The 25,517-nt window shown below is 42.0% G+C and overlaps 1 pseudogene; it reads left to right on the top strand.

Moving 5' to 3' along the window:
• Positions 1 to 2,685: 2,685 nt before the first annotated feature.
• On the top strand, positions 2,686 to 4,052 carry LOC136171481 (endogenous retrovirus group PABLB member 1 Env polyprotein-like; annotated as a pseudogene).
• Positions 4,053 to 25,517: the final 21,465 nt, after the last annotated feature.

Genomic DNA, 25,517 nt, shown 5'->3' with positions numbered 1-25,517 from the left:
CTATACCCACCTCTCCTGGTGAGTACTGACAAGAGGGGGAGGGAGACGTTGGAATTAAGCAGAGACCGCGCTCTGCCAGAGAGCTGGAGGGAACCAAAGAGAACAGACAAGAGACTTACAGTGCTAGTTGCTGCTCTGGAAAAGTCTATCTCAGGCCCTCCGGAAAACCTCATCTGCCCCAGGGACAGGACAGTCCTTCAACTGGTCCCAAGGGAGGCCCCGGTCCCCGTTACAGCCAAACCATTGTGCCCGGTGCAAGCTTTTGGCCACTGGAAGAATGAATGCCCTAAGGCAAGGTAAGAAGAGGAAGCTCCCGCAGTTTTGGGACTTGCTGACTTGGAAATTAACTAGGGCTGCCAGGGCTCAGAGATATCAGGTCCCTGAAAGCCCATGGTAACTGTAAAATTGGGGGACCAAAACATTGACTTCATGGTGGATACAGGAGCAGAACTGTCGGTAGTTAACAAAACCTGTGGCACCACTGTCCAAAAGACTACCGCTGTAACTGGGGTGTCGGGAGAAGAGATGATTAAATCGTTTTGCCAGCCCAGAAAATGTCAGATGGGGGGGCACCAAGTGACATTCCTGAGTGCCCAGTACCCCTGTTGGGGGGAGACTTGCTCTCCAAACTAGAAGCACAGGTGACTTTCTCCCCTGAGGAGAGGCCCACCTTCTGGACGGACTCTATGACTTATTTGCCCTCTCTCTCAGTGCCAACCCAAGATGAGTGGAGGTTGCATGAGCCCCTGAAGGCAGAGCCGGGTGAGCCGGAAGAGCATGAGAGAGCTAACTCAATTGTTCCCTGAGGTCTGGGTGGAAGACAACCCCCCCTCCCCCCAGGCTGGCTGAACATCTCGCCCCAGTGATAATGGAACTCACACTAGGTACCATCCCGGTTAGAGGGCGCCGGTACCCGCTATGGATGGAGCCTGAACCGGCATATTGCCCTACATCAATAGATTGAAACAAGCAGGCATTCTAGTAGAGTGCCAGTCAGCTTGGAATACGCCAATCCTGCCAGTCAAAAGGGAAGGAGGACAGGACTATAGGCCTGTACAAGATCTCAGGCTAGTCAACCAGGCTACTGTGACTTTACACCCCACTGTTCCAAACCCCTATACCTTGCTTAGCCTCCTCCCGCCGAGGACTAAAGTTTACACTTGCCTAGATCTCAAGGATGCCTTCTTCTACATACACCTCGCCCCAGCATCACAGCCCATCATTGCCTTTGAATGGGAAGATTCAGTCGGGAGCACCAGATAACAAAGGCTAACTCCACAGTCATCTTTGGGGAAGCCTTGGCTTCTGATCTGGACTCATTCCATCCAGAAGAGTACAGATGTCAGCTCCTACAATATGGGGATGAACTGCTGCTGGCTGCCTGAGACCAAGCAAAAATGCTGGAAAAGGAAAAATGCACTGCTCCAGCTGTTGATGGAAGCAGGTTACCAGGTGTTGAAAAAGAAGGCACAATCTACAAAGAGGAGGTAAGGTATCTGGGGTTTGTTTTAAAGAAGGGCTCAAGGTTCCAGACCCTAATTGGGTCCTGTATACTGATGGCACTAGCCTTATAAAACAAGGACAACAGCTGTTGGGTTAGCCAGAGCAGAAGGGGCCATCAAGACTGAAAAGAGATGGTGGGAATTGTCAAGTGACAAATTATTGGTACCGGAGGAGCTGGCACACACTCTGGTAAGCCAAACACACCAAGCGACCCACCTAGGCCATGCTGCCTGCTCACAGGTTAATGCTGCCTCTCGGGTATTCAGACAAAAATCCTCTGGGTATTCAGCTGAAAGGCACACTGCCCCCTGAACACCTGGGAGTGGACTTCACTGAAATGAAACCTCACCAACACTACTGTTACCTGCTGGTCATGGTATATGCGTTCTTGAGATAGGTAAAAGCTTTTCCTACCTGGACTGAAAGAGCATCAGAAGTAGCCCGGTGCCTGCTTAGGGAAATGGTTCCCAGATTTAGATTTCCTACCAGCACTGGATCAGGCAATGGCCCGGCTTTTGCAGCTGATTTAGTGCAACAAGTAAGCAAAACTTTAAACATCAAATAGAAACTGCACACTGCATATAGTCCCAGAGTTCTGAGATGGTGGAATGAACCAACCAGACACTTAAAGAGACTCTCCAAGTGGATCAGAGAGACTGACTGCTCCTGCGTGGACTTGCTTCTGATGGCTCTGCTCAGACTCAGGATGATCCCACAGTCCCAAGGCTATTCTCCATACGAAATTGTGTATGGGAGGCCTCCTCCCATAATAAAACAGGTGTCAACAAATTTGCCTCAGGTGAGGGGGGATAAGATTTCACAGCAGATGGAACTGGGTAAGGTAATAAATCAGGTAACTAAGTTTGTAGAAGAAAGGGTGCCGTTCCCCCTTGGGGAACAGATTCATGAGTTTACACTTGGTGACCAAGTATGGGTCAAAGATTGGGAACATGATTTGCTAGCCCTTTGTTGAAAGGGCCCTTATGTTATTCTAACTACCCCTACTGCAGTTAAAGTTGCAGGTATTGTCCCTTGATCCATCACACCAGAGCAAAGAAGGCATACCACGCTGACCCAGAGGACGCCAAGTGGATCACACAGAAGGACCCTACCGACCCACGGGAAACCAAGATCATTCTGAAGAAGAAAAAGAAAACGAGGTCCCGGACGAGCCTCTACAGGATGGAGCTGGGTAAACGACTCCTGCTGCTCGGCCTCACCAATGCAATTCTGAACCTGACCACTGCTCCTGCACAGGACAACGTCTTCATCTCGTGGGCCACAACTCTGCCAACTGTTGGGTATGTGGGGCTATGCCCCTGTCAGTAATGGACAGATTCCCCTGGTGGGTATCGCCACTCCGTTCCTCTCTCTCACCAACCATAACCTTTCTTTGCTCTCCTGGTGTAAGAAGAAGCCATCAATGGGCCAGGGACATAGGGTTACATTTAACATGAACACCAGCCTTATGGAGATAACAAAGGCTTATACCTCATATATAAAAATTAAAGAGGAAAAGGACTCCCTTAACAAAAGGGGGACAGGCCTCCCGGTACCTTGAGCAATACTACCAGGTCTGGGATGAATATTTCTGGATGACTCCTGAAAAAGGACCGTTCATTACCCCTGCTACTATTTGCTGGGAACAAAAAGAACAGAAAGTTGGATTTGGAGACCATCCCCTAGACCCAAAAGAATTAAAATATATGGGTTATTTGTCCCTTGAACAATGTAAACAAATCTTGGAAGTTACCTATCACCCCAATCAGTCTGTTCAGTGGCCCGGTTCTGACTGGAAATATAATCCTGGAATGTTCTGGGTAGCCCCCAATGGGACCCAGTGGCTCTGTGGGCTAAACTTATGGCCATGGTTACCAGTTGGCTGGGTGGGGCGTTGCACATTAGGATTTGATTTCGCCCATGGCAGAATTAAGCCTGGCCTACACCAGCCTCCAGTAAACCTGCCTTATCTGCATGCAAGATGGACACGATCTGTGTTCCAATGGTATGACTATTTTGCTGCCTTGTTTGTACCCTCTATAGGGACAACGGATATCATGGTTAAGGTAGAGGCCTTAACTAATTTCACTAAACAGGCCCTCTTAGACAGTACAAAAGCCATTCAATCCTTGAACGAAGAACAAATTCAGATGAGGAAGGCAGTAATTCAAAATAGGATGGCATTAGACATACTCACAGCAGCCCAAGGAGGGACTAGCGCTGTAATTAAAGTCGAGTGTTGCGTGTACATCCCTGACCTGTCTGGAAATGTATCTACTGCCTTGGAGGATATGCAAAATCAAGTGAAAGACATGTCTAATGAAAATATTCCCTTTTGGACTTCAGTCCTCTCCTGGGTAAAGGGAGACTGGTAGAAAACCATTGTAACAGTTGTTATAGTAATCTTAATCATACTGCTTTGTGGGCCCTGCTTCCTACCACGCCTTGTGAATTTTGTAACCCAGAGGTTGATACCATTCTCTCATGTGGGTGGCAGGAGGGCTAAGGTATAATATATCTCAATGAATGATGCTCGTTATGGAAACTAAGAGCATCAAGGGGGGGAATGAAGAAGGAATTCATAGGGCCTGGACTCCATCTCAGGCCTGTCTGTGCTGATCGTCCTCGGCCACCTCTCCCGTGGACTCTGAACTCTCTGCTTAGTGCCTGTGGGAACGACAATGGAAGGATAAGACCCCCTCTGGACAGGGGAACCTTGAAGATCATTATCCAGGTTACTCATCACCTAGGAGAAAGCAGACACTAATCACCCTTGCCTCTGGACACTGTCTATCAGAGAATGTAAGCGCAGGCTTATCTGTTATTAACTGTTTGGAATGTAACTGCGGGCTTATTGATTATTGACTGTTTGAACACATAACACGTGAATGATGGGGTTATTGTAGTTGTATTGACCCTTCCTTTGTTTGTGTAAGTCTCAAGGGAATTGGGGTAGTGGGTTTGGACACGTACACATCGTACACATGGGTTATAAAAGATTTTCACAAACGCTGGTCGGGGTCCTTGGCTAAGAGGAGACTCTGCCTTGGGCCCGCCGGTGTAATAAGCTGCACTCCACTATCTGCATTGTCCTTCTGAGTGAGTTTGTTTCCCGGAAAGCGTGGCTATAACAGTATGTATAATCTCATGTCTTTCATATTCACCCAACACATTGATTGAGCAATTATAATGTTCCAGTAACTCTTTGGGTACATAAGAAAAAAATACACCTCAGTATTAATAGGGTTGTCCCTGGCTACTATTTTATGTTGTGGTTTGGTCACTCAGTCGTGTCCGACTCTGTGCAACCCCATGGACCATAGCCCACCAGGCTTCTCTGTCCATGGGATTCTCCAGGCAAGAGTACTGGAGTGGGTTGCCATGCCCTCCTCCAGGGGATCTTCCTGACCAGGAATTGAACCTACTCTCTTGCATTAGCAGGCGGATTCTTTACCACTGAGCAACCTGGGAATCCCAGCTATGGTTATAGGAGTCCTATCAGCTTCTGATACCTTCCTAAATTTCTCAAGTTATAAAATCATCTTTATACTAAAAATCCAACAAAGCATTTTGTTTAAGGGCAGTGTTAAGAATTCAACATTGACAATAGCAGATACTAACCGAGTGCTTAGCACATGGCATCCCCTCTTCTCTATGCTCAGCAGGGATAAATTTGCTTAATCTTCCTGTCAACTCCTAGAGGTAAGCATTATTTTTATCTCCAAATCTCTCACTGAGCACTGAGAGATTTGGTGATTCGCCAAGGAGTGGGAGGCGCTGAAACCCCAGTGGTCATTTGGCAGTATTAGGAGACATTTTGGTTGTCACCCTGGGGAGAGGGTGGTAGAGGCCAGGGATGCTACTAAAAATTATGCTTTACAATGCACAGGATAACTCCTCACAGCCAAAACATTACCTGCCCAAACCTCAATAATGCCGAGGTTGAGAAATTCTGACCTAAGATCACTTAGTGGGAAGTGATAGAGCCCTACTTTGAGCTCAGACAGCTTGACCCCCTAATCTACCCTCTTCATCACTCTATACTGCTCTTAAACACTCTGCCACACTAATGTTTTTGTCATTAAATGTTACAGTGTTTATTTCTTGAGGGCAATTATACTGCTGCTCTAATGTGATGCTTGGTGATTTATCAAAAATTTAAGCAAAATATGAAAATGAGAATCTCAAAGTTCAAAAGGTACAAATTAACTAAAATTGCATGTGATGTGGTGAAAAAACATTCCATTGATATAATTCTTTTAGAAAGTAATTTTGCAGTTTGAATCAAAATCTTAATATTTATAATCTTTGATCCAGAAATTCCACCTTGGGAAATTTATTTTAAGAATGTAAATCAAAATAAAGTAAAATTCTGGTGTGCAAATATTTTTTTTTAGAGTGGGGGGGGAAAGAAGCTACTCAAATGTCTAATAATACAGGAACTTAATAAACTGGGCACATGTGCTTCAGAGAATCTATGTTAGGATGTGGAAAATCACATAGTATATTACTGTTGTTGTTTGGTCACTAAGTTGTGTCCGACTCTCTTGCAACCCCATGGACTGTAGCCTACCAGGCTCCTCTGTCCATGGAATTTCCCAGGCAAGAATACTGGAGTGGGTTGCCATTTCCTTCTCCAAGGGATCTTCCAGATCCAGGGATTTTACCCTGGTCTGCATTGGCAGGCAAATTCTTTACCACTGAACCACCAGGAAAGCTAATATAGTAATATGTTATTAATTAATTATATTAGTATTAATATATTAATATGTTTAATATATTATTAGGTGAACAAAAGAAACATGACATAATATCACAGACATATGTTTGCAGGCACCTTAAACAGTAGCATCGTTTAATTATAAAGATGGAAAGGAAACATACTGCCAGAATTGCTGGATTAGGATTACATTATAGTTTAAAGAAGAATTCTTTTGTCTTTTCCATTTTCTGTCTTCAGTTTTCAATAAAACATAACTATGAATTTTTATGGAATAAAAACAATTTTCTTATTTTTAGATGGACCTAAATCCTAGAAAAGTGGTATTTTTTCTTTTTTTAAGAAGGTCCTTTACAAAACCTGAAATATGTGTAAACAAGCTTATGACCTAGATCTGAGCACTTTAAAGGTAAAAAAACAAATCTGAGAACAGAGCCATCGGTTCTCCCAACACAGTCTATGTATTGCTATTAGATGAGAAAATCTCCTCTCTGGCAATCTTAATGTCTCCTCTCTCTATAATGACTTGATGCATAAGAATTAATCTTTTCCCTCGACTTTGATCCCTGAGCTCCTTAGTGAAGATTCCATCTTGTTCTATAACACATGATGAAGCATTTTCTCTGTTATAATGTGACAATGGCCCTACTGAGCACAACAATTTGAGCCTGAATGTGTCACAGCCTAAGAGGAAATCTTAAGAGGCAATTCCACCTAGAACTATTGGCAGGTACATAAAAAAGACGCATTAACACTGTCTGAAAAAGTACCCTCAACAAAAGAACACAAAACAGAACTGGGATTGGAGGAGGTAGAAGTGGGGCAGGAAAAGCAAAATGGTGAGATGCTGCTGGGGTTCTATCCCTAAGTGCTAGTCATGTAGATTCATCAGTTTTTGCCCCCCCAAAAAAAACCATTTGAGAACTTTCAATAAAAAAGATTGTCTGTCAAGGTTAGGGGAAAAAACATTCTTTAATTAGTTTACTCAAACGTTAAATATGACATCTAGAATCTCAATATTAGCAAAAATGTGATAATTATAGCTGGAAGGGTTTTTTATTGAATGTAAATTCATGGATAACACTTTTAGCATATCTCACTCCCTATTGTTATTTCTCATGCTGTGTTCACACGTAATGGAAGCCTGTGGGCTTTGCTCTGATATCTGATCTCAAATTCACAGCCTCCATCCTTTCTTTTAAAGTAGTTGTAGTTCAGCAACAAGCTGACAAAGCTCATGCCCATCTGGAGAGAAGATGCACTCTTGAGAGATTCTGCTGACTGAGGATCACCCTACCTTTCAGGGTGCCCCGGCTGCTCCAGAAGCGGCTTTCTATATTAAATGGGGTCCCATGTCACATCGCTGTCCCACATGGAGGGCTCTAGGTGTTTTACATCAACCACTGTGACCCATTTGGCTGTCAACTCAGTGAAAGAGATTGCCAACCCAATGTAGTTACTGAAGATGGAGGACAGAAGCAGGGAACATGTGTTTGATGTTAAAGTGGGTCAATTTTGCGCAAACAAGCATTTGTTCATTTTACACTCACAGCATCCTTGTTTTATAGAGGAGGATCCTGGGACTGGGACAGGGTACATGACTTGCCCAAAATCATGTGATTAGTGAATGGCACAACCAGAATCCAAAGGTGGGTCTGCCTCATGTCAGAGCTGGTGTCCTGCTCTCTCTAGGACTTGCTGGGGTTGGGGAGAGGGGACAGTGGAAAGATATCCTACCAAGAAACAAATACACACAGGTCCCAATGTGAGCTGACCACATACAGCTACTCCTAAATATCAACATATCATTGTGGGTTCCTGTGGTAAATATTGAGACATGGTAATGTTTGGTGTCTGGTTTATTTTACTTTAAGGGAGGAGCTGGCAGCCATTCATTAATCTTCTAGGATTATAATCTCCAATACCTACAGGGGCCAAACTTTTCTGAGATGTTAGGAAGAAGTGGGGACCAGAATGGTCTGGAGAGAATAGCCCCTTCTATATGACCAGTACCTGGAGAGAACAGCCCAGAGCTATATAACTGGTATCTCAGGTCACTATGGGCAATGTGCTCAGTGTATAGAGCTTTGCATTTTCCCAAAAATGTCAGAAACTTTTTATGTGAATACTGCAGATTTCCATTAAAGTTGGCAGCCATTAAAATTTTTTTTCAATTGTCTGAGCAAAAAAAAAGATATCATGTTTGTAAGCCTGATTTAGTCTTGGCCCTTTGCTTTGCAACTTCCGGTCTAGATGATATACCTGTCAGACCTGATAAGGTAAGAAGGACCTCAGTTAGGGCAGCCCTTGAAGTGTAACAGACCTAGTTAATGGTTGCCACCATGCATTTGGTGAAGAAATACCTTGTCCATTTTTGTAGCATGTAGTGTTCACCTAACATTATTTCTTGGAAAACAATCACAAATCCCATGTTAAAATATGTACAGCTTCAAAACCAATGATCAGGGAAGTGGGCAAGAGGTCAGAGGGATTTTAAAGGTGAGCAAAATAGACAAACTAGGTTAAAAAGAGTAATAAAAGGCACTGGCTAGTATTAAGCAAACCCTTAACAAGAGTCCCATTCCAACCACCAAGGAGAGACCTATTACAGGGTTCTCTAGTGGATCATTTTATTTTCAGAGTGAACACATTTCCCATGATCCGTCCTTTCCCCCACATCTTTCCTTTTCACCTCATTACCACCTTGTCTCTCAGGATACCGATTCAGTCACAGACCAATTCTAGCTGCATTTTATTACTGAAATCATCCTCTTGCAAATGAGGAAATTGAAAGTTAAGCATAATCTGGTGCTTTTAGCCATGTGGGCTCAGGCACCCCGAAGTACATCTTCAGATAACCTTACCATCTAGCAAGAAGAGTACTCTCATATGAAAATATGCTTCAGATGGAAGCATTTGAATGCACTTTCTTGCTTATGTAAACATGCAGATGCAGGGACTTCTCATGGAGCTGTGTTGAGAAGTAAGTGACGGAAACAAATTATAATGAACTCACAGATGTGAGAGAATATTTGGGAAAATCCTGTATCACCAGTTGGCTGTTAATATTTTAATGTATCTCTCCAACTGGGCACTACCTTATAAGAAATTAATTGTAGCAGAAAATTGCTCCTAGGAAAGTAGCTCAAGTGTATAATTTCCTAAGTCCAAATAAAACCATTTTGCTGCTATTTGTGGAAGGGAAGTTGTGACCTCTCTAGAGCAGGACGAGGTAGAGAATTCCACGGTCTGAGAAATTTTTGACGAAACCCAAGATTTAAGCTTAGGCTGTTGATTCTGTGATTTCATTGACAGTGGCATAGTTTAGTAAGCAGCAGAGTGGGTGCTTTTGACCTTGGGCAAGATCAGGCTATTTAAGATGTTATAGAGGGTGTATCTCAAAAAATTGATGAGACATTTCAATCCCCAGCCCACTCTCACCAGCTATGTGATCCCAGGGTAAGTAAGTTCCTTAACACATTACTGACCAGGGGATTTTTTCAGAAATTAACTCCTGTGGCTGACAATTTGTTATGTAAGTGAACATTGAAATGTCTCCAGTCAATAACGTTCTGGTAACAAAAGATGTTTTCATAGGTCTCTGGTCAATAATGTGGTTAATAGCTCTGGACCTTATTTTCCTGGTGTCTAAAAGTGAGGGTGAAGATTTTTTAAAAAATCACGATAACAGCTAACTTATTGCTTATATTCTCTAAGCCAGAAAGCTCACTACTAAGTGTATTACATACCTTTTGTGTTAGTCAGTCAGTTGTGTCCATCTCTTTGTGACCCCATGGACTATAGCCTGCCAGACTCCTCTGTCCATGGAATTCTCCAGCAAGAATCCTGGAGGGGTAATCATTCCCTTCTCCAGGGAATCTTCCTGATGCAGGGATCAAACCCAGGTCTCCTGTGTTGCAGGCAGATTCTTTACCATCTGAGCCACAGGGGAAGCCCATTACACACCTTGTCTCACTTATTAACCATTAACAACATTGATAATTTATAAAGTTAATTAAAAACAACTGACAATAATACCATCTTCATAGGGTCATCATGTTGATTAACCGACAGAAAATGGATTAAAGCTCTTTACCAGTTAAAATACATACAGATGTTAATTAAAAAATATTGTTAAAAACAAGGCAACAGGCCCAAAATGGAGTTGCTAAGCCCTATGGCACCAAACTGAGACTTAATTACAGTTTCAGCTCTCAGAAATGGAATCTTACAGAGTCAAACAAGAATTCCCTGATGAACACTAGTTAGGTAATCTGCCTGATAGACCCGCATACAAAGGTGTGAAGTCATTTTGGTCATGTCTCACTCTTTGCAACTCCATGGACTATAGCCAGCCAGGCTCCTCTGTCCATGGGATTCTCTAGGCAAGAATACTGGACTGTATTCATGCCTTCCTCCAGGGAACTTCCTTGTCCCCACTCCCTTTTAAAAGTCCTTCATTTTCTACACCTCCCTAGAGCTTCTTTCTTTCTGCTACATTGGACGCTGTCTGATTTGAATCAATTTTTGTTTAAATAAACTCATTTTTTCCATGGCTGATTCATGTCAATGTATGACAAAAACCACTACAATACTGTAAAGTAATTAGCCTCCAACTAATAAAAATAAATGAAAAAAAAAACACAAAAAACTCATTTTTAAAATATACCTCAGTTTACCTTTTAACAGCTCTGGTGTCAGAAGAGGGACTCGAGAAGACCCCAGACCAACCCCAAGTACAACAAGCAACCAAGTGTAGGCAGCTGTGAGTCCCTCAGGCTCACTGCTTCTAGAGGTGTGGGTAAGTTCCTCTCTTGGATCCTAGCTCCACAGTTTTTGTGCTATGAACTTTCAGATTATTCGAGCATTTCTTTTTCTAGAGTGGATCTGGAAAGCAGCTGGAGCCAGACAGGTTGACTTGAATATTGGACCAGGTCCAGGGTCAGACTGCGTCTGACTTAAGCTGGATTGGGTTCAGCATGAGGCCTTGGGTGAATAAAATTTTGTTTTAAGATTGAGTGATCAGGTTAAACTTTCCAAAGATAGTCTTTAGCTACAGGGGCCACAGTGGAGAACTTTTAAACTAGATAAGCTTATCCAGTTAGGGGGTGCCCTAAAGGAACAGGGATCTCAACCAAGCCCTCACTATAAAGAGTAGAGGAAAAATTATTTTTCCTCCTCTCTAGTTTCTGGTGACCAGGATGAGACCTGCTAGGACATCTACTCTCTCCAGATCTGCAGACAGGATCCTGGGAAAACCGGCAGATGCCATAGAAGGTGAGAATTCTTATCAGAGTCAGCTGTCCCAGATCACTATCTGTAGTGACTGGTAGAGAGGGGAAGGTAAAATTTTACATTCTCTTTCTTTCCAAATTCAGATTGGCAGGAAAAACATTTATAAGAAGAGTTGCCCTGGTGGGTCAGAGGTAAAGGATCTGCCTGCAACGTAGGAGATGCAGGTTTGATCCCTGAATTGGGAAGATGCCCTGGAGAAGGACATCACAACCCAATCCAGTATTCTTGCCTGGGAAATCCCACGGATAAAGGAGATTGGCATGCTACAGTCCATAGCGTTGCAGAAGAGTCGGACACGACTAAGCAACAAGGTACTTAAATTGTGACTCATGGATGTGCCCAGGGTACCAGGACAGCTACTGCCTTCTTGTTTATCTTGTTCTGTGCCCTGAGAACTTGGCTTGGCAACTGTCAGGTCAGGAGACCCCAAAATATGACAAGACAGACATGTGGGTGGCTCCCCATTTGCATATAGATGTAGCTAGACAGAAATGTGGGTTGCACTCCATGAGCACCTGGGATCTGGCTGACTGTTGCCAGCTCTCAGAGGAACTCTTGCTTATTTTGGGGAGTAGCTCAGAGGGATTCTTTACCACCTGACATATCAGGGAAGCCCTGTTATAAATGACAAAATTCTGTATAAAGACATTATTTACTACTAACACACAAGAGGATCCCACACAGAAAAATCTCAGTGAGGTTTTGAAACCAAAGTGAATAGAGATTTAATCACCATCTCTCTGCACTTTTGTGTCCAAATGTTTGAGACCCCATGGACTGCACGCAGCCTGCCAGGCTTCTCTGTCCATGGGATTTTTCAGGCAAGAATACTGGAGTGGGTTGCCATTTCCTTCTCTAGGGGATCTTCCTGAACTAGGGATGGAACCCACATCTCCTACGTTTGCAGGCAGATTCTTTACCGCTAAGCCACCAGGGAAGCATCAGTTCATAAGGATAGTATCTTTCTGAGTATCCCCACCACTTGTGGGGACCCCTCTTTCATGCATGGGATCATTAATATTGCTGGGAATATTTCCTATTTGTACCAGTTGAAACCTGAAAATATATTTAAAAAATAATTTAAGTCTATGGTCAAAAGTTGGCCAAAGTGGAAGGTGATATTCAGAGCCTGAAAAGAACCTTTTTGAGACCTTCTTCCCTAACCTAAAATGAAACCATACCCAGAGGGAAATAAAAACATTCTGAAGCTTTATGTGTAAGAATTTACTAAAGTTCTGAAGAAACACATCTCTAAATCTAGAACATAGAAACCTTATTTCCCGCTGAGTTGAAGATCTTCTCTCTGATATAAAGAAGCAAACTGAAGATGATATAGTTGGATGACTGGGTGGACACCTTGATAACATTCAGCTTGCAACCCAATTTTCTTTTTATTTTATATTGGAGTATAGCAGATTAACAATGTTGTGACAGTTTCAGGTGGACAACAAAGAGACTCAGCCAAACATATACATATATCCATTCTCTCCAAAACTCCCTTTCCATCTAGGCTGACACATAACATTGAGAAGAATTCCTTGTGCTATACAGTAGGTCCTTGTTGGCTATCCATTTTAAATATAGCAGTGTATACATGTCAATCCTAAATTCCCTAACTGTCCTTCTCCACTGGCAACCATAAGTTAGCAACCAATTTTTTTTTAAGGAACTGCAAACATCTGTACTGTCTTGCAAATCAAGTCTTCACAGGAACAGAAATGTGACACTAGAAACAACTCAAAGCCCACCTATCCTTTTTACCAATCCCAGATCCTCTTGTATCATCTCAGAAGCCTTGTAGTTATTTTAAAAGACCTGGGGTCAGAGAACAAAAGTCCCTCTTGATAGAACTTGCATTCTTCCTCTGTATCTTTTGAGATGTAAATATTCTTCCTGGTCTTCTCCAGAAATCAAAGTAATTCTTATCAGAAGTAGAGGACAAAAGGAAAGTCTATCTTGAAAACTTAGCCTATGAAAAACCCTAAAATCTCTTCCTCAAATTTAGTAAAAAAAAGTTTAAGCTATGTGAGCAATTAAGCTTACTTTATACCATCCACCAGAAACACAATTCGGATCCAACAGTTCTTCATAAACTAGTGAGTTTTGCATTAGAGCTGCCCAGGTGGCTCAGGGGTTAAGAATCCGCCTGCCAATGCAGGAGATGTGGGTTCCATCCCTGGGTCCGGAAGATCCTCTGGAGAAGGAAATGGCAGCTCACTCCAGTATTGCCTGGAGAATTCCATGGGCAGCGGAGAGCCTGCTGGGCTACAGTCCCTGGGGTCACAAAGAGTCGGACACACCGGAGCATGCACACACGCACATGAGTTTTGCATCATGCTTCATGGCTAAAATTGAAAAACAAAGCTCTAAGATCTTTGCATCTGCCTGTATGTTTACATATGTTGATGTGTATGTAATGTGTGTTTTTCTTCCTACCTCTGACGGTATTGCCAAAATTAATTTGTAATGAGCTCTATTTACTTGGCTTAAAGACAAACAAGCATTGATATAAATCAAGTAAACACTGAGAAATAGACACTAATTGAAATGTTTCCAAGTTCATGTAATCTAGGATAATCTTTAGTAAGTAAAAGATAGTTTAAATTTTTTGGTTTAATTAAAATAGACATGTCCTAGAGTTATCAGCATTAAATAATACTTTTATCCTATCTAGGTTTACTGAAAATCAAATAAACCATGTTATCTATTATGTAATTTGTCAGCAAGAAAGATAATTTAAAATGATGGTTAGCTGTTTAATGCCTCATGAAATTTTCATGACTAAACATAATTGTTAAGAACTGAATTAAATAGATGTAAGTAGGAGAAAGGCTTATAAATGAAGTTTTCAACCATAATTATGCTCTATGTTATGTTACGTTTATTCAGAAATAGTTTCCAAAATCTTTTTGGTAACTTATAACCTTAAAGTTATACTCAGCCAAGTTAAATAATGGAAAATCATTAAACATCTAGGTCATTTCCAAATAAGATAAAATACTGAGACATTAATTACTATTAGTTTATCTACTTTTGGCTTCCTTTAACAGAGGAACTAAAACTGTTTGCATTTATTAGTAAACATATTTTGGGCCATATTGGAAAATTATTATGAAGAAAAATATGTTTCTAGGAATTATGAAATACATTTATAAATTTGCTAAGCTACAAAATGCTAGTGTAACAGTCCACAATTGCTTACTTCTTAGTTTTCACTACAAATTAAGGATTCTAACGGCTAAAAATTCTAATTAATTCAGGCAATCAAGGCTACTTAGAAATATTAAGAGTGAAAGGAAACAACTGTGTATGAAAAATAAATAAGGAAAATAAAATGACTGCTTATTGTTTGTTTCACAAAGAGAAAGAGTTAAACGTCTTAGGACAAAATCTGAATGGATATGAAAAAGTTGTAGAAGTGTGTGGAAAAAGAATCTTGGGAAAGACATTTTATGTATGGTCAAGCTGACTAAGATTAGAATGGATTCATGTACATTTTTCAAGAATGAGTTTTAATGTCAACAGTACACTGGTGCAAGATTAGAATTTGGTTTTCTATTAAAAGGATAAAGCTTTCTTAGATTATTGGTCTGCTTTTAATACAAAATTGTAACCAAAGGTTTCTCTTTACCTGTTAATTAATCTGCCTGAATAGCAAAGATGTTGTGTCATACCAAAATAATTTACTATGTTTCATTTATCTTTATTGTGTTAAGTCACTTCAGTTGTGCCCAACTCTTCGCAACCCTATGGACTATAGCCCACCAGGCTCCTCTTTCCATGGGATTCTTCAGGCAGGAATATTGGAATTGATCGCCATGCCCTCCTCCAGGGATCTTCCCAAATCAGGGATTGCACCCCCATCTTTTACATCTCCTGCATTGGCAGGTGGGTTCTTTACCACTACCGCCACCTGAGATTGTCTTTATTAGGTTTTTGATTACTTAAGGAAATCTCATCTTCTCAATACTAAAAGTACTAGATTTTGTTCGCAACTATGTAACCTTCCTATTTGCCTTTAACACCTTCTGCTATCACTTTGGTGAAATAGATAACTATTATTTCATAATGATGTGATATTATTTAATCAAATATTCAAAACATTTGACATAGTCTCAAGATCAAATTCTAAACTAAGTCTTTTTGATCTCAAATGAACTTTGAGATTTCCTGGAGGGTCCCTGGGAAATCTCAAAAGGATCTGCCTCTCACTTTGTAAAAGAGAGATATTAAACTATTAATAATTAGGTTTATTTGGTATGTTACATTACATGGGAAGCATTGTCAAATAATCCTTCTTAGGTTATGTTTGTATAGATGCATGTTACTAATATGTTTTAGGAATTCTACAAAATGTAAAAAAATCTAATATGTCCAGGTACGATGGGATCAAAATTCCAGTTATTATCCTAAAATATTTTATGTCACAGAAAAAACCAAATTTCCTTATCAATTCCATTGTAATGAACTCTCAAGAAATCTTTAATCATGGGCGTGTTTAAAAACCTTTTGTCATTTACAGATAGTTATTTCTTCATTTCGACGTTTCTGCAAAAATGAGATTCATGGAAAGGACCCTATCCAGTACTCCTGACCACTGACACAGCTGTAAGATCAAGGTGTTGAAACTTGGGTGTGTATTTCACAAATGAAGAAGGCTTCACTTGACATCTGGTCCTATGCAAATGCAGAGGATCTCATAATCAGATTGGTTAGAGAAGTAACGGACATTGATGTAGACTGCTTTCTCCTGAGATGTTGGATCAAGGACATTTCTTTCCATTCCTCTGTCCCTCTCTGATCATCCTTTCCCTAATTCTCATACCAGGAAGCTCTTTATGATTCTTTTGTTCAGTTTTTATCTCTCTCTGTCCTGGAAAGATAAGGCTATTGTTTACCTATTTCAGGCCATTGCAAAAGGGAGTAATGGGACCTCTAAACAATTGCTGGATTTGCCAGGATGCTGGTGACTCTATAGGTTGGTCCATCACAAGCGTCCCTCTAACTCCAAATGCCTCAGTTTCTCTGCAACAAGTTCAGCTCTGTATCGTGGTCAGACTCCCTCAGCCTGTGGGTCCATTTCCTTGTCTTAGATAACAATTCCAAGCCCAGACTTCCCTGGTGGACCAGTGGTTAAGACTCTGTGCTTCCACTGCAGGGGCTATGGGTTCAATCCGTGGTGGGGGAACTAAGATCCCATATGTCCATGAGGTGAGACCAAATTAAAACAACAACAGTGTCAAGCTCAGGAGACCTGGCACCCGGGCTGTATACAAAGAAAGGGACACAAAGTAAAGGGAGCCTGAATAAAACTACCTGTGCAGTCCAAAGAATCTTCCATTGTTCTGGCCCCTGTAGCAGTCACCTTTCCAATCCTGAGCTACTACTCCAATGGGAATTATTGGGAGGCATTCATGATTCAAAATGAACCTCTAAATGACTTTAATTCAGTCTTGGTTTGGTGACATGGGGCTCAACATAAGAACTCCATTTGGGTTCTTAAATAAAACCTTCTCTGATAGATCTCTACTGCCCTGGCTGGAAGTTTGTGCAAATGAAGCCATGGTTAGGACTGTCTCCTTAACTTTTGAAGATACTGCCAAATCTGCTGCTTAAGGAATAGTTGACCAACAAAACTCCCTCGACTCTCTGGAGAAAGGTGTTCTTGGTACCACGGTAGCCTCTGATTATCTTTTAGCAGAGCAAAGAGGTATTTGTGCTCTGACCAAAACCATTTGTGGCACTTGGATTGACACTTCGGGGGAAAATGAGGCTCAGGTACAGAAGATCACTAAACAAGCCAGCTGGTTTAGGAAAATGACTCCTTCAGCAGGAATACTTCATTGACTTATTTGATCCTGATTGGTTTGAGTCATGAGGACCATGGCTCCAAAGTGCACTCTAGACAATGGGAATTACCCTGTTTATAATAGTCACAGTGGTCTCCCTGGTGTGTTGTATTCTCTCAAAACCTTCAAGTGCATCTTCACAGCTGCTAACCACCAAGCAAAGGACCTCCCTAAAACCAGAATGTCAGAAAAGGAATGAAGAGAATGACTGACTTAGAGAACATAAACCCAACACCGTGATCTATGAATATCACACAAAGCATCAGCAGAAACACCAAGAAGTTTAGAGCAGAAGCTGGGAATAGCACTAATGCCTTACATTTCAATCACATCTCTCATTCAGGCCAAGAGTCTGATCAAAAGGGAGATTGTCAAAAACAAGCTAATAGGCCCCAAATGGAGTTCTTATGTTAAGCCCCATGTCACAAAACCAAGAATGAATATAGCTTCAGTTCTCCCAGAAATGTCTTAAAAGAGTCAATCAGGAATCACCTGAACAACACTTGTTAGGCAATCTACAGACCCCTACCATTCCCTAAAGGAAAGTGACTTTGCAATAATCAACCTACTTTTTTGCCTAGTATAACTTCCTTGTTTCTGCTCTCTTCTGCCTATAAAAGTCTATCTGCTAGATTGGATAGTGCCCAATTCAAATCGATTTTTGCCCAAATAAATTCTTGAAATTTTTTTAATATGTTTCAGTTTATCTTTTAACAATATGCAATAAAATTTCAGAAGCACCCAGGGAGTTCCAAAACTCTTATCTGTGGCCTGAAGTATCAGGGATCAAATTATTTTTTACTCCAAAACTGCCACAGGGTTTAAAACCCCTGGAACTTGGAATCTCTATTTGGGGATTTTAGTGACCTAAATACCATACCAAGGGATAAATGCTAGATCCCAAGTCTTCCTAGGCCTGAGTTTTGCTTGGAGTGAGGATACAGAAAGAAGACATGGTCCCTGAAATTTGGGGAGGATGGAAGGAGCAAGTGACAGTCTGTGTAACAGAAAGGGGTATCACCCTCCAAGAGGAGGGTGGATCCAACTTGGCGGACTTTGAGAATGGATTTCTCTTAATGGACAGAGGGGAAGCTAGTAATAATAATAATAAACATAAACACATAATAGATGTTTCCTCAATAACAGTACAGGGTATTTCATCCTATTAACCACTCTTATGTAGCTGTGATACCAGCACACCAGAACATTTACATCAGAAGTATCAACTTCAAATTTAAAAAGCTGTGAGAATAAATCTATCCAAGTTTTCATTAATTTGGAAATCAATATGTTGGAATGTGTGGTGATTTGAATGAGAGCAAAGCAGATGCTCCCCTTTGCTCGGCAAACTGCCTCTTCATTGATAATGCAAATTGTGGCTGCAAACATCATCTCTGGGGGGCGTTTAAAGTGCTTAAGGGAACACACTGCGCACTTCAGAAGCGTTCCTTTTATATGCAATTAGTCTGTTCATGACACATCATTCTTATCTATTCATTAAAGTAAGTCCCTGGCTTAGTTGGAGGCATTTTATGGATTTTCAGACTCTTGGAGACACAGAAGTCTCAGGAGCTGAAAGGTCATCCAGTTCACGACCCCCTGGGGTCACTCTCTCTCTCTCTCTCTCTCTCTCTCTCTCTCTCTCTCCCTCATCCATGCCTGGGCTACCAACAACTTTGATCTGTCCAGTGAGAGGCCACTCTTGACCTCCCCTAACTGACCTTGGAAAGCTCATGAACTCTGGAGTCAGGAGGACCTGCACCAAATTCCAGGTTAATCCTTTACTAGTTAGTCAAGCCTTGGTTTCCCCAGGATGACTGTGTGCACCGTGTCTACCATGTAGCCTGGTCTCAAAAATAGAAACAGAGTAGATTCATGATTATCTCTGGGGTTGTAAAGGGGAATGATGACAAAAGGACAAGAGAATTCTTTTGGGGGTGGGAGAAATGGTTTACAGTTAGACTGTGATGATGGTCACACAATCTGTAATTTACTACAAGTCAGTGAACTGCAGACTCAAAACAGGTGAATTCCATGATCTGTAAATCACACCTCAATAAAGCTGCTAAATATACATATATATGAAAATATACAGGACCTTTTTTAAAATTAAAAAACCCAAGGTGCTAAGCATAGTACACATGAAATAAAAGCTAATTTGGGGTGTTGTAGGAGAAAGTACATGTGGTTAAAAATTAAAAAGAATTTTATAAAAGCTTCTGCTTTGTACTCTCAAGAAAATTATAGAAAAATTGTCTCTATGAAAGATAAAGATCATAAAAACTGAAAAAAAAATATAATTCCACAACTTTAAAAGAAATCCAATGATTTGGATTGAGACCAATCCAAATGAGACCAATGTGTTTAAGAATTCAGAATTTTTTGAATTTTAGAAAATTAATATGAGGCATTTTCCATAAATTACATAACACCCCAACAGGGCATGCAGCAGCATCTCATAATTAAACACATTAATATTTCTTTAATGAAATGTATGAATATTCATACTAAGTAGGATAAATACAAAACTATAAATAGATTCACGTCAGTTCAGGCCTGGTTTTGCTGGCCAGGGAGTTTTCTACAAAACTTCAGAAAAATCTTGTTTAGTCAGACTCTCAGGATTTCTGGAATAGGGACCTGGGTTGTGGTTATTGTTGTCATCACACTGCACTCTTTCCTTCTTTTCCCATGTCTTATCCCAAGATTGTGACAGTCTCTCCCAAGGGAGACCCTGAAGTTGAAGACCAAGCTTGGGGTGAGATTGGAAATTTTTGTACTGACACTACTGAGCTTAGATGAGAACAAGATACTGAAAGATCGCAGGATAAAAATGGAAATTTTAAATGGAAAATACTATTCAGGATAGAGTGGGGAGAGAAAGAAGGAAGCCAAATTGTTTTAACTAAGGATAAAGGGTGGAAAATATACCTTAAAAACTAGCACACAAACATAGGAAACAGAGAAAGGAACAGTGTAAGTCTAATTCATTCGTAGATTCTGTATCATTTGCTGGGCTTGTTTATTTCAGAACTACCTTGTAGAAGTTTATGAAGACTTGCAAAGGATTTACACCTGTTCTTCTCTCCCTCTGATGCACTGAGAGTGCAATCCCACCCTCCTGCCTCTGCAGAGGGACCCTGGGTCAGCAGAGATCCAGGATGTTACAACACCATGGCCAGGAGAGCCAGACTTTCCCTGTAGCCTGAAGACAATGTTGTCACAGTCCACCATGGCTGGGCAGACCATACCCTAAGACCCTGAGTTTCAGGGCAACTCTTTTTTTTTTGTTTGTTTTTAAATTATAAAAATATGATAACACATTTACAGACTTGGAAAATACAGAACAAGTTACATATAGTTCCACTATATAATTATTTTTAAGTAAAGATTTTTAGTTGGAGTTTCAATATCAAACTCTCAAAAATTAATAGAATGAACAGACAGGGAAATAGGATACAGTAGACCTACACAGCACTATAGACTGGTTCCAAATTGGGAAAGGAGTACATCATGGCTGTATATTGTCCCCCTGCTTATTTAACTTATATGCAGAGTACATCATGAAATTTCTCAGTACATGAGAAATGCTGGGCTGGATGAAGCACAAGCTGGAATCAAGATTGTCAGGAGAAATATCAATAACCTCAGATATGCAGATGGCAGAAAGCAAAAACCTAAAGAGCCTCTTAATGAAAGTGAAAAAGTTGGCTTAAAATTCAACATTAAGAAAACTAAGATCATGGCATCCAGTCCCATCACTTTATGGCAAATAGATGGGGAAACAGTGGCTGACTTTATTTTTGGGGGCTCCAAAATCACTGCAGATGGTGACTGCAGCCACGAAATTAAAAGATGCTTGCTCCTTGGAAGGAAAGTTATGACCCAACCTAGACAGCATATTAAAAAGCAGAGACTTTACTTTGCCAACAAAGGTCTGTCTAGTCAAAGCTACGGTTTTTCCAGTAGTCATGTAAGGATGTAAGAGTTGAACTATAAAGAAAGCTGAGCACAGAAGAATTGATGCTTTTGAGCTGTGGTGTTGGAGAAGACTCTTGAGAGTCCCTTGGACTGCAAGGAGATTAAACCAGTCCATCCTAAAGGAAATCAGTCCTAAATATTCATTGGAAGGACTGATGCTGAAGCCAAAACTCCAATACTTTGGCCACCTGATGCAAAGAACCGACTCATTGAAAAAGACCCTCATGCTGGGAAAGATTGAAGGCAGGAGGAGAAGGGGACAACAGAGGATGAGATGGTTGGATGGCATTACCGACTCAATGGACATGAGTTTGAGTAAGCTCCGGGAGTTGGGTGATGGACAGGGAGGCCTGGCGTGCTGCAGTCCGTGAGGTCACTAATAGTTGGACACGACTGAGCAATTGAACTGAACAGCACTATGAACCAATTAAACATAACGAGACTCCAAACTCCTAAAGGGCAGGGACTCTGCGAATCAATATTCTATTTCCAGAGCTTACCAAGTGTCTCAATAAACACAGCTGATTAACTAAATGGATGAAAGAATAAATCTAATGTGAAATAAAAGTAGTTTGATAGTTGACCGTTTTGCAAAGATGGCTGACCCTTGCTCTGGGATCAGTAGTCCATGAAAAGGATACAAATCCCTGGGTTCTCCTCATCCTATCCCACACAATATGTTCTAAGAACCTGCTTCTCCTGTGGAGATGTGAGCTGACTACGGGCATGAATGGAACAGTACACAGGCTTCATAAAAATGGACTGCAGCTTCTTAATACCTGACTCTCAACCAAAGAATCATTTTCTGCCGGCAAGACTAGAACAAAATCTATGCTTATATATTCCCGTTCACATTGACCAAGTTCACCAAGTTACACGGCAAGGTGGCTCCCCATTTTCTACATGGGAGCGGCTTAGGGACTGCGGTGTGCAGGTTGCGTTGCAATTGAATTTCCACAGCAAACAATTTGTGCTTAGACCGTATATTTATCTGGGCTTTTCTGGAGATACTGAGGAGATTCCTGAGTCTGGTAAGGCCTTCCTAGCCAACCCGTAGTCACCATTTTAGAGAATCATAGCCTACTCCCTTCACAAGCCAGTGAGAATTCCATAAACAGTTATTCAAAGTATCAGCTTTTCCCTTGGAGCTGTTTATCTTATCACCATGTCTCCACTAATGCCCCCACCCCAACAAAAGAAACCCCACAATTTCATCAACTCACAAAATCAGAGACCTTTAAGATTAACCGCCCACCCATGTGGTTTTAATCCCCACTCTACCGTACCCTCCAGGCCCAGGGAACACGGAGGCGACTTTAGGGAGTCTCTGATACATGTCTGATATTTTAAGCTCATGCATACGCTGCATTTACGTGAATTCATACCCCTGTAACAACAGCTGCTTACCTTGAACTCCCCTCTGATCTATGGTCGAGGGAACTGGGACACGGTCATGCTGGGTGACTCACAGCCCACAGCTGGTGAGTCAGAGTGAGATATAACCTGGAGAAACTCTGAAGACGGTGCTCTTCCCAAGCCTGTACCCCACGGGAGCCGAAGGACTGATGCCATGATCCGCTGCGAGAAAAGTCCTCCTGAGGGTGAGTAGCCATCGCTGTCCCTGCCTTTCACCCACCATGTCTCGCCCTGTCAGCCCTCGGAGCTCAGGACTGGAGACTCTCGTGTGGCCAGCATCGCGGACAGGTGAAGGCAGTTCTCAGGTCCGGCCCCTTCCTCGGCCCACGGCGCCTTCCTCGGGCCCACGGCGCCTTCCTCGGGCCCACGGCGCCTTCCTCGGCCCACGGCGCCTCCAGGTGTTGCCCCAGCCAGGGGTCTGCCGTCAGCGCTCCCCTCCTTCTCCGCCTACGATAAGGGCACAGCCACAAACGCCTTCGTGTTTTGAGACCTCCGAGTCTGAAGCACATGCCTGAGGAAGCTGCCATCTCTGTTTCTCGTTGTCTTCGTGGGAGAGGAGCAGACAGGTGCACACAGGAGGGACTGGGGCTGCGTCTGCCCTCCCAGCCTGCCCCACAGGGCAAGGGCCACAGATGCCTGTTTTTATAGCCTTTTTAAAAACTTTCCTTCCCACTTCCCTTCTCTCCTTCCCTCTTCCTCTCCCTCCCTCCCTTCTTTCTTTCTTCCTCCCTCTCTTCTCTCCCTCCCTTCTTTCCCCCCTTCCTTCCTCCACACAGCACAACATTACAATCTAGTGAACTAAGAATCAGTCCTGGGTGTTCATTGGAAGGACTGATGCTGAAGCTGAAACTCCAATACTGTGGCCACCTCATGCAAAGAGTTGACTCATTGGAGAAGACCCTGATGCTGGGAGGGGTTGGGGGCAGGAGGAGAAGGGGATGACAGAGGATGAGATGGTTGGATGGCATCACCGACTCGATGGACATGAGCTTGAGTAAACTCCGGGAGTTGGTGATGGACAGGGAGGCCTGGCGTGCTGCGATTCATGGGGCTGCAAAGAGTCGGACACGACTGAGCGACTGAACTGAACTGAATGACTCTTTATGATATTATTTGCAAAGCAGAAACAGACAAACAGATACACAGCACAAACGTACAGGAAAGACGGGTGGGATGAATGGGAGATTGGGATTGCCATGGATACACCACTGATACTATGTATAAAATAGATAACTAATGAGAACCTACTGTGTAGCACAGGGAACCCTACTCAGTGCTCTGAGGTGACCTAAATGGGAAGGAAATCCAAAAAGAGCAGATGTATGTATACGTGTGGCTGATTCACTCTGTTGTACAGTGGAAACTAACACAGCAGTGTAAAGCAGATATTCTCCAATAAAAAATGTAACCACTCTTTATAATGCACATTTATGTACATCTATTTATACTTGGCAAATTATGAATTCACAGTGGCCCTTAATACACATGTGATCTATACAGAACAGTGAAAGCATGGTTCAGTAGAAGGCCAGCGGACTGAGAACAAAACATTCATTCAGGTCATCATCCTTGACAATTTGTTCAAGACCATTGAGTGCATGTGCCTCAGTTTACTCACCCATGTGGGAAGCCCTCGTTGGCCTGGGGGGTGCCAGCAAGCACCTTTCAAGAGGTTGAGCAAGTGTAAACCCCAGTCATGTGCTTCCGTGGCTGTGTTATTTAACATTGTGATCCTCAGTTTTCTTCTCTGTCTTGGGGTAGCAGCGCCTCTCTCATGGAGTGCTATGCCTGACATAGTGAAATCTTCTGCAAATGACAGGGAGAAAGGCTTGGCAACTGCATCCTTCCCTTGAATGGAGGAGAAAAGCATTGGGTTTCTTTTCATTTTCCTATCAAAGTTGTGCAGAGGGCCACAAAGACACAATGTTGAACGCCAACAACAAGCTGCATGGCCCACCTGAAACACTCCTGCCATAAAAGAGTCTCATGTCTTCAGCAGAGTCAAGCAACAACTTGCTTCAAAGATTCATGAATTATCTTGATAATAAAGCTTCCTCTTTGCAGCAATGGAACTTTTAAATGGTGACAATTTAAGATAAATGTCCTGTATTTTCCTTATATCCTGACTTTTTCTTTTAAAGAATTTTTTTGATGAGGATCATTTTTAAAGTCTTTATTAGACTTGTTATGATATTGCTTCTGTTTTATGTTTTGGTCTTTTTGCTGTGAGGCATGTGGGATCTTAGCTCCCTGCCCAGGGATCGAATCCACCCACCACCCCCTGCACCAAAAGGTGAAGTCTTAACCACTAGACTGCTAGGGAAGTCCTCTATCCTGACTTCTTAACTGAACAGACTGACCTGCATGTCATTTCCATTGATGTCTCAGGTCCCCACTATCCTGCCATGAGGGTGACAGCTCTTTACCTACCTAATGCTTGAACCCCCTCCCTTCCTAGGCTCTAGATTTTTTTCTTTTGCTGCTATTGCCTCTGCCTTAAAAAGTGATCCTTATCACCTTCTAGTTGCAATAAAACCAGTGCTATAGGATTATCCAGTACAAACTCCCTCTTTAAGAAATAAGAAGCAAATTTTGAGAGGTGAAGAGAGGCTGTGAAGATCAGGTCTCCTTGAGGTGTTTAATCGACGATGGATTGGGAGCTGAGTGAAGGAGCTTAACAGGAATTGCATGGTAAATAAAAATCAATACAAATCAGATGAAAGTCGTTTGAAAGAATGGAAGCACGTGGCTTG

This window comes from Muntiacus reevesi, chromosome 7 (assembly GCF_963930625.1).
Source record: "Muntiacus reevesi chromosome 7, mMunRee1.1, whole genome shotgun sequence".
Taxonomy (NCBI): Eukaryota; Metazoa; Chordata; class Mammalia; order Artiodactyla; family Cervidae; genus Muntiacus; species Muntiacus reevesi.
This window is presented reverse-complemented; position numbering and strand designations above follow the sequence as displayed.